Source organism: Orycteropus afer, unplaced genomic scaffold (genome assembly GCF_000298275.1).
Source record: "Orycteropus afer afer isolate SDZICR_OR568_19922 unplaced genomic scaffold, OryAfe1.0 scaffold00100, whole genome shotgun sequence".
Lineage (NCBI taxonomy): Eukaryota > Metazoa > Chordata > Mammalia > Tubulidentata > Orycteropodidae > Orycteropus > Orycteropus afer.
In genome coordinates this window covers 1,352,292-1,363,390 of record NW_006921687.1, presented here as the reverse complement: position 1 = coordinate 1,363,390, position 11,099 = coordinate 1,352,292, and positions in this window count along the sequence as shown.

Genomic DNA, 11,099 nt, shown 5'->3' with positions numbered 1-11,099 from the left:
AACGAGATGGATTGATATGGTGGCTGCGATAATGGGCTCAAGTTTAGCAGGGATCACGGAGCTGGCGCCGATTGGTCAGTGTTTCGTTCTGCTGTGCATGGGGTTGCTATGAATCGGAAATGACTCGACGGCACCTAACAACAACAAGAAGCAGTTTGTCCAGTCTCAGCCATCAAATGAGGTACTCTATTATTTTATAAGGTTGTTCACATGGAGTCCAAGTATTTTTCATGAGATTGTCATGGTATAGAATTTGTGAGGGTGATAATGCCTTTCTCTGCTTTAACAAGCACAGCTTCTGAAACTACTACCTTTCTCTTGGAATTCTCTAGGGCTCTCCACTTATGAATACTATCTAACTACTGCAGTCCAAGAGACAAGCAAAATCTCACTGGATGAATTGTCCAAGGAATAAATTGTCTTCTTTGTACAGAGCTGGTATTAAGCAAGTCCTCCGCATGGAATAGTATTCTGACTCAGTATCTCCTTTGTAACCTAAAATGGCAACCATAAGGTTTGTAGTCAGAATACAACTGGAGTTAAATGCTGACTCAGCCATTTAATAGCTGGGTCAACTTTAGCAACTTAAGGAAACTTTCAGAGCTACAGTTTGCATATTTGTTAAGAAGAAAACAATACCTACCTTTTAAGGATGTAAGAACGATTATATAAAATAATATGTAGAAACTTCCCCAATAGAATGTCTAAAATACACAGGTTCTGAAGAAATAGTTACCCTGCATACAAGACACTCCCATCTTCTAATTCTTCAGATACTTACAGATCTTCACATTTCAAATGACCAAACCTATTGCTGATTGTTAGGTGGTTATATTTTCTCAGTATTGTTTCATCAGCTAATTTGCTTTCTTTTAAATTGTTGTATGTAATCATTAGTTATCTAGCTGTCACATTTCTAGCATGTGCTCATTACGATTTTTCAGCCTAGTGCTTTCTCTTTCTAGAAGATCAGAGCCTTCAGTTGTGTACTATGTCGTCAGCCACATAGCCAGAGATTTCAGCACTCCTTAAGAAGATTAATTACACCTGCTGCCATTCCTGTAGCAAAGCTTCATTTATTTTAGACTGCTGAACTGAGGGCTAAGTGCTTTATCACAGAGCAAAGCAATGGCATATCTGGATGTGGAAGCCGACAAGCTTGATTACCAGTGCTTTGTAACACTGAAAGAACACTTCCATTGACTGATTTCCTCTTCTGTGGAGTTTCAACAATATCTTAGTGAGAATCGGTCCAAAGAGACAGGGGCACCTTCCTGTACTGTGATATGATACATCTGCACACTCACAGACAATTCCCCACTGATCTTAACTGGAGAAAAAGGAAAGCTGGCACACTACTTAAGAAGGGCAAGGCAACCTAATTAACAATGACACTTACTCCTGAGTTTGCAGTGGCAATAGTGCTTTGTTCATACTGTCTAGTCATTGAATATTTATGGTATAGGTTGTCTCAGAGGAAATAAATTATTATTTATCCAATTGAATTTAGCTTCATTATTAGATCACTTACTTTCACCTATTTTTCAAGGTCACTGGCATAATAAGTAATCTGGTGTGGGGTTCAATACCTCGGATAAGGACATGAAAATGTTTCTATATTCTTCAGTACACAGTGATTTATATTTTTTCTCTCATGGAGGCTGAGAGGAACACAACATATGTCCTTTTATTTGTAAATGCTTTTGTGATTTACATTAGTTATACTATTTTGTGTCAAAGGCCAGAATTAATCATCTCTTATAAATCAATCTCTGAAAGTATATATTTTATTTATTTTTATTTTTGCAGTGATCCCTCCCTTCCCCTCCCCTCTCACCCCTGGGAACCAACAAAGAAAATTTCCTTCCATATGTAAACCTTCACTTGACTTTTTATAATAATGAACTAATACAATATTTGTCCTTCTGTGATTGACTTACTTCACTCAGCATAATGTCCTCCAAGTTCATCCACTTTATGTGGTGTTTTGCAGATTCTACCTTATTCTAAAGCTATAAATTCTAATAGTTGAAATTTATTAGTCACAGTGATAAAGAGATTTGAATAGAAAAAACGTTCTCAAAAATTATCATTGTAATATATATATATAACATACAAGTTATATAACCATCAACTCTTTTATACATATACATGATGTCTGTGTGTATAAAACAGATTTTTGAGGTAAATCTTGAATTAAGGCAAAATTTAATTTATTTTTTGTGATTTGGGTGAAAATTTACAGAGCAAATTCACCTTCCATACAGCAGTTCACACACACTTTGTCTCATGACACTGACTACAATTTACCCCAATGCAACAGCTCCCCTCCCACTTCCTCCCCATAGTTACCTCTTCCCTGTGTCCATCCCTCCATGCACTCCTGTCCCCTGAGCTGTCTCCCTGTGTATAAACAGCTCTTCTTTCTGCCATGATTGTTCTCTCCAAGGAGTATATCTACCTCAGGGAAATGTTCAACTCATATGCCTGTCTTTTGTTTGGCCAGAAGCCACAGGTGTGGGTTCAATTCCAGACCTGAAGGGCAGCTAGGGGCCATAGTCTCAGTGGTTCCACCAGGCACAAAATTTAATCTTATAATGTAGATTGTTTACAACGGTATCATAACTATAATGGCTTACATATAATTTTTTTGACATATACATATAATTACATACAATTTTCTGGGACTCTTCAATAACTAAAAATATTTATTCTCCAGTCATGTGCCAAGTCATTATTAAATATGTACTTTTAAAAGGGAGGAAATAAATAGAAAAATAAAGCACAGATTGTACTGTTCTATAATTATTATTTATTATGAAAAATCTTCAACTTGGTGAGTATCTTTGATATACAAAACCCTCAAACACTCTAACATGTTTATCTTCAAGCTTGAAATAAAAAGGAGAGTTTAATTTAAAAATAACACAGTTCATGCTCAGTATTTGCAAGGGCCTGAATTACCCATTCTAATATACAATCAATTTCAGTTCATAGTATTGGCATACATTTAACAACAAATTTATAGAATTTCTATGGATATTTATTCTTTGTGATGAAAATCAAGATAGGTTATGATATAAGTATTTTCCTTGATTATTCAAAAATACTGCAGATGAATAAAGGGATCAAGTTGAAATAGAGTTTGCAACTCATGTTTGCTTTCATTTAATGCTATGAAACTGTAACTATATTACCAAAAGCATCATTTTCTAGCTAATAAACTAGGTCCAGAAATGTTCTTCAGTTTATTACAATCTATGTATTCAGAAAAGGAAATTGCTGTGTCAGGTGTTGATATGTCCCAGTCAGATTGTTTCCTGTTTTGGAAACCACTGCCCAGTCAATCAGGGCTGCATGGTTCTATTCATCCTCTACAAGGGGAATTGGCCAGCTTTGTGGGAATGCCTTCCAAATATTTCAGTGGAATTGAAACGCAAGCAGTAAAATCCACTAGATGCCTAAATATAAAGCATTTGGTTATTTTCCTATAAATTAGAAATTTTACTTTTATATGCAGTGATTTTTACTGTTTTTATGCTTTGCATCTTCACCCCAGTAGAACTTGGAATTTTAATTTAAGTTTCCATTTATCTTAAAAATTTTTTAGTAAGATGATATTTAAATTTACAGTTACAGAAAATTCTTGGCTATTCACATTGAGCCATGAACTTTTGGAAATGACACTTTAGCCAATAACTTCATTTTTTCCAATAAAATTTTCTGTATGACCTGATATTGGTAAGTAAACTAATTGGCCTACATTTTATATTATTTTGGAAATGACAAGTCCTTTCTTTCTTTTGGGGGGAAGTGTAGAATTTCTCCCCTGAACTCCTGTTTCTAGCAGGAGCTGCCAATTGAACTACTTGTCCATCACCAAAAACAAAAAATAAAAAAACAAAAAACAAACCTCACTGCGGTAGAGTCGATTTGACTTATAGCGACCCCTCTTTGGGTTTCCAAGGCGGTATCTCTACAGCAGTACATTGACCAATCTTCCTTCCTAGGAGTGGCTGGTGGGTTTGAGCCACCAGCCTTCTGGTTAGCAGTCAAATGTCGTAGGCACTACCCACCAGACCACCCATCACCAGTCCCAGTGATTGGGTCAAGATATGCTAATAGCAGTCATTCATTCCCCAAGACTTTTCAAATTTAAGCAGGTGAGGGGCAAAGTGGGAAGAGGTATTTGATATTAGATACATTTATTGACTAATTTGGGAAGTGTCTATGACTATTTATTATTTAACATTTTTATAAATTGGCTTAAAATTCCCTCTTACGTTAAATATATTTGCACCTTATATTTATCTGGAACTAAACATTTGTATATAAACATGTTTCGTTCTTTTGCTCCTAAGTTTGTAAAGTTTTTTTACTCCAGTGTTTGATTATTGCTTTCAGTGGAATGTCACACAAATACTCAAATTTTGAGCATCTGTTCACTCACTTTTGTCCAAGCACCAGTCAATCACATACTTCAACTTCGCAATGCTAAAAATGGTGATTGCTTTTGTTGAATTTAATCCTGCAAAGAAATAATTACTAAAGAGCAGAGCTTAGTAACTGAGGAGACAATATTCTTCCTGCATTGTTTTGTTTAAGGCTCAGGACCACCTACTGAGAAGTGGGTAAAGGCAGAAACTCTATTTGCAATTATCAAAACAAAACAAAAAAAAAAGGCACCTATGCACCTGTTGCACAGCTGTAGTGACAGCCGAATGGGACAAAGCATGCAGGGAGTGTGCTCAGCAGTTATTTTTCTCACATGAAGTGTAAATGCGTTGCTCTTTCAAGAATGCTTATGGGAAGCATCATGTCTAGCAATGCCTTCTATATATTCTTGTGTTAGAGATTCTCTCCTGCCTGCCATCTTCTTTAATTTGTGGAAAATAATAAAGGTAACTGATTTCTAAATGCAGAAACATTGGATAAAATATCCCACAGGATGAAAATTAAGAAAAGGGCAAAATTGAAAGAAAAAGAGAGACACAGAGAAATATTTTTTGAGCCATTTTCCCCCAAAATTCTATTTTCAATAGATTTATTATTCTATTCTATAATTGTGTTGCTCTGGACCTTCCTATTTCCTAAAAATAACATTTTGTGTAGTTACTAGGTTCACACCAAGTCATATTTTCCCTTAGGCTTTACAAAGTCTTTATACTCTCTTGTCTATCAAGAGAGGATTGGATAAATGGTAATACACTTTAAACTGGAACATTATTCAGCCACGAAAATGAGCAAATTACAGGTAATAAACGTGGGCAAATAATCATGTTGACCAAAAGAATTAAGACACAACAGAACACTATTAGTATACATCTATTTATATCAAGTTCAAAAAAAGGGATGCATACAAAGATAGTGGGAAAAAACTACAACAAAGTCAAGGAAATAATTATCATAAAATCATAATAGTGGTTATGTCTAGGATAGAGGGGAGAGGATGCTATCCAAAGAATATATAGGGTGCTTCTTAGTTGTGCTGGCAAAGTTCTATTTCCTAACCTGTGTGGTGGTAACAAGAGTGTTTATTTGTAATTTTATCATACATTTTTCTATAAATGTTCCTGAATATGTGTTATATTTTGCAGTAAAAATAGGCTAAAAAATCACTGTGATAGATAATTGCACTTGCTTACTTCCTTGGAAATAACAAATCATTTTTAAACGTGACAACTGTGGGACTATTCATAAGTGCATGGAAGCTAAACATGAGTGCACAAATCTTTAGTGAGAAAACTAGGGTGTTACCTTTTAGTGATGAGAGGAAATCCTTAATTTAAAAATGTTGGCAGTTGCTTATGACAAACATTCTTAAACAAAAATAAGATTACTTTCTTATTCCCTGGGGGTTTGCATAACCTAGATGGCACATTTTTATTCTATTGGTGCCAAGATAAGACCTCTGGTGGGGTCGTGCCTAAGGCATTTGACTGCTAACCTGAAGACTGGAGGTTCAAACCCACCAACTACTCCTCAGAAGGAAGACTGGGCAATCTACGTCCATAGAGATACCACCTCGGAAATCCAAGGAGGGGTTGCTATGAATCAGATCCCACTTGATGGCAGTGAGTTTGGTTTTGGTTTGGTAGTGCCTGGATGTTTTAAATATCTTTGCTGAGCTAGCTGTCATTTTCTGTTAAGTGTCATGTCAAATCAATGATGAATGGATGTGTTTATAGATTTATAAGTTGATACTAATCAGCTAGAGGTATTTATTAAGGACAAGTTAGCACAAAGACTCACCTACTCCCACTAAATCCAGGTTAGATTAAAATTTTCCAGTTAGAAATACTTCAAATATTCAAAACAATCTTTTATGCTATTATCAATTGGGGTCATCTCATCAGAACAACTGCTTATACAATAGGAAGGATGATTTGCACTCAGTAATTCCTAGAAACTAAGGTTGTTGCATAGAAGCATATGAACCTGGAAACATACCAGATCCACCATGATCTCATGCCTGAATACCCTTCCAAATCAGTGCCCTTCTAACCAATTGCTGTGCCCCATCTTCCTCTAGTTAATGAATACTAATGTAAATATTGATGTTTTGTATCTCCATGACTTAGCTGTCATGTAAAGACTCTTTGAGTTATAAGTTAGAGAAATAAAATTAAGCTAGGTTAAGAGCAAAGAAAAAGTTTTTTTTTTTTTTTCTTAAGTCCTAAGAAAAAGATATTAAATACTTATTGTATAATTCTAATTCCAAAGGCTGTCACTACTATAAATATCTAGGTCTGCATGATTTCAGATTTTACACATCCATAAACCCAAGCACACAGTTTTCCCCATGTAGGATGATACCATCTACATTGCTCTTCCAAGAGTTTTTTTTTTTTTTTTTGACTTTTATTGTGATTTGGGTGGAAGTTACAAAGCAGATTCATTTTAGATTTAATAGTTCACACACTTTTTATTTGTAACACTGATTACAATCCCTATAATGTAACAGCTCTCTTCCCACTTCCTCCTTGCAGTTACCCTTTCCCAGTGTCTTTCTTGCCTAATCATCCCTTGGTTCCAGAGCTTTCTCCCTTCTGAGGCTGCCCTTCTAATCTCCTTTGGTTGATTATTCTAAGGAACGCATCTCTCTGGTATAGCTGTTCATCTCATCGCCTGTCTGTTTGGCTGACATTGAGCTATGGGAATGAGTCCAGTTCCAGGCCCAAAGGGTGACTCAGGGCTAAAGTCTTGGAGGTTTCATCAGTCTCTATTCCACCAGTAATCCTGGTCTTTTTTTATGTTTTTTAAATTTTGTTTCACATTTCTCTCCTGCTCTCCAGGATCTCCAACTTTGATTCCTTTCTGAGTGGTTGGCAGTGGTAGCTGGACACCATCTAGTTTCAGGGTCATATAGGCTGAGGTTCTGATGGTCCATTAGTCATTTGGACTAATTTTTTCCATGTGCCTTTTGATTTTCTTCACTCCTCTTTGTTCCAGACAGAAAGACCAAAAGCTGCACCCTAGATGGCTGCTCAAAAGACCCCAGTCACTACTAACCAAAGTAGTATGTAGAACAATGTTTTTGCCTACTTTGTTGTTGTTGTTATGTGCCATCGAGTCAGACCTGACTCATAATGACCCCTCCTTATGTTTACAAGGTGGTATCACTACGGGAGTAGATTGCCCCATTTGCCTTCTGAGGAGTGGCTGGTGGGTTTGAACTGCCAGCCTTCTTGTTAGCAAGTGCCTTAGGGACTACGCTACCAGAATTCCTGGCTGTATTGTGCTAATTGAGCTTGATGTCCCCCACGACCATGGTCCCAAGCTCACAGGCCCAGTAACTTACTCTCTTAAGATGCTTAGTTGTGGCTAAGGAGTTATCCTAACCTTGCCTCCTGTTAGATCTATTATATATATGGACATTTGTATAGCACACACAAACACCCATGTTAGGAATATCATCTACCCAACCTATATGTATGGTCGTCCATATATTCTCATTCACCTACCCATACCTAATCTTCTTACCTATCTATCCATGTAATCCAACCATAGATTATTGTTTACTATTACTAATAATAAGGAGCTCTGGTGGCACAGTGCCTAGGGCATTTGACTGCTAACCAAAAGGTTGGTGGTTCAACCCCACCAGCCACTTCATGGAAGGAAGACTGGGCAATCTCCTTCCGTAAAGATTTACCATCTCGGAAACCCAAAGGGGGTGACTATAGTTGGAATCAACTGGATGGCAGTGAGTTAGAGGTTTTTTTTTTTTTTTTTTTTTTTTTTTAATTGCTGATAATGCAGTATTGTGTATGTAACAGTATTTACCTTTATTTTCTATACATCTTGAGTACCTCTCTATGTCCTTCTTTTCCTCACTGATATTTTGCCCACCACACGCTTTTATTATATTGCCTCTCTCTTTACCCAAATCAACACAGTCTCTTAACTATGAAGCAAACTTCCCTTTTCTCTCCTCCCATTCCTGGTAACTAATAAAGATACTTTCTTTCTCTATGTAAAGCTTTCCTTGACTTTTTATAATAACAGACTCATAGAATATTTGTCCTTCTTTGATTAATTTAACTCACTTAGCATAGTGTTCTCCAAGATCATCTATATTATGAGGTGATTTACAGATTCTTCACTATTCTTTAATGTTGCATAGTATTCCATTGCGTGTATGTATCACTGGTCATCTTTTCATGGGCACTTAGGTAGTTTTAATCTCTTTGCTATTGTAAATAGTGCTATAATTATATGGGTGTGCATATATCTATTCATGTCCCAGATCTCACCTTTTAGGATATATTCCTAGTAGGGGGACTGATGGATCAAATAGTATTTCCAACTTTTTTACTGTTTTCCACAGTGGTTGTACCATTTTACAGTCCCACTAGCAATGTATGATTCTAATCTCTCCACATACTCACCAGCATTTGTGTTTTCTGTCTTGTTGAACTTTGCTATTATTGCTGATGTGAGATGATATCTCATTGTTGTTTGGATTTGCATCTCTTTAATGGCTAATGATCTTAATGTGTATTTTGGCTGCCTGAAAATCTTTTTTGGTGAAGTGTCTATTCATGTCCTTTGCTCATTTTTTTTCAATTGGATTGTTAATCTTTTTGATGTTGAGATGTTGAAGTTCTCTACAAATTTTAGAGATTCAGTTCCTTGTTGGATATGTAATTGCCAAATGGTTGTTCCCAGAATGTATGTTCTCTTTTTAGTCTTTTGGAGAAGTCTTTTTATGCACACAAGAATTTAATTTTTAGAGGTGCCACTCATCAAATTTCTCTTCTGCTTTTTGTACATTTTGGGTTGTGCTTGATAGTCTGTTTATATCCATTGGCTTTTTTTATTTAATGGTCAAATTTCTGAGACAGTATTAAAGAGTAAAGTAGAGATATATCTTATTTTGTAGTGGCTTCATTATGTTGATAGGGAGCTCTGGTAGCATAATGCCTAAGGCACTTGACTGCTAACCAGAAGGCTGGCGGTTCAAACCCACCAGCCTCTCCTCAGAAGGAAGATTTGGCAATCCACTTCTGTAGAGATACTGCCTCGGAAACCCAAGGCAGGGTCGCTATGAGTCGGATCCGACTCCACAGCAGTGAGTTTGTTGTCTGAATTTTCATTATGTTGATAGACATTTAGGTTATGTCCAGTTTTAATGAGAAATTATGGGCATTATAACGGGACGAAGGAGCCCCCTCTATGGTACAGTACAGCACAGGATGGTACAGTGTGGTTAAACACTCAGCTGCTAACTGAAAGTTCATTGGTTCAAACACACAAACTGCTCCATGGGAGAAAGATGTGGCAGTCAGCTTGCATTAAGATTTACAGCCTTGGAAACCCTATGTGGCAGTTCTAATCTATCTGTAGAGTTGCTGTAAATCAGAGTTCACTTGATGGCCATGAATTGGGTTTGGTCAGGTTTCTGCTAGTTGCTTTATCTACATGATCTTTTTTAATCCTTCGAATACTCAATCTTTAGGAGATAGTCAAATCTTATTTTACTGATGAGAAAACTCAAGTTGAACAAATTTGCCCCAATATATGCTAAAGCTAAAGTATAGGTATTAGACTGAATTGTGTTTTAAAAAATATGTGTTGCAAATCCTAACCTCTATACCTGTGGTTATAATACCATTTGGAAATTGTTGTATTTGTCATGCTAATGAGGCAGGATTAGTGTAGAGTGTGTCTTGAGTTAATCTCTTTTGAGCTATAAAAGAGATTAATAAAGGAAGGGAGGAAGCAGATATGGGGGAAGATTCATGCCAAGCCAGATGGAGATCTCAAAGGCACCAGGAAACAGAAACTGAAAGGGCCTGACAAGGACCTTCTCCCAAAGCTTACAGAGAAAGAAAGCCTCCTCTTAGATCCAGTTCCCTGAATTTGGGCTTCTCGCCTCCTCAACTGTGAGAAAATAAATTTCTGTTTGTTAAAGCCATCCACTTGTGGTATTTCAGTTATGGCAGCACTAGAGAACTAAGACAAGTACCAATATGAATTGTTTCGAAAAATGGAATGTAAAATATACACCAGGTTTCACAAGTCAGAATACTGAAGATGAAAAGCTTTGAAATCCTTTAAACCAAGAAACATTTTTGAAATGTATATTTAAAAAATTCCTGATGTTTATGGAAAAAAAAATTGCCCAGCAACACAGCAGGAGAATAATAAGTAAAAATATTGGAAGTAAAAACTAATGATTTTATGGCATACACCACAAAATATGCTTCTGATATGCACAAAGCGATTGAGATAAGAAAAACTGCAAATCAGCTTATTTTATTTTAAAGTGGAAATTAGTTCCTTTACTATCCGTAGGTGCAGAGTACCCAATAAGCAAGGTAGCACATGCTTACTTGTGCTTATTAACCAATCTGTAGCGAATAGTTTCACATATTTTTATAATCCAATACTGATACAATAATGTAAATTTAAGGGGTGGATTTCAAAAGCTACAGTGCTTTCTCTATCTCCTGCATGGTTCACAGACATTAAGGATTTGGAAACAGAACATATACCACACCTTTTTATTCACTACCCCTTTATCCCTCTACCCCTCTGCTTCTGTTTCCTAAATTCTCACAATCACTTTCTATTTTTCCAGCTTGCACTGCGTG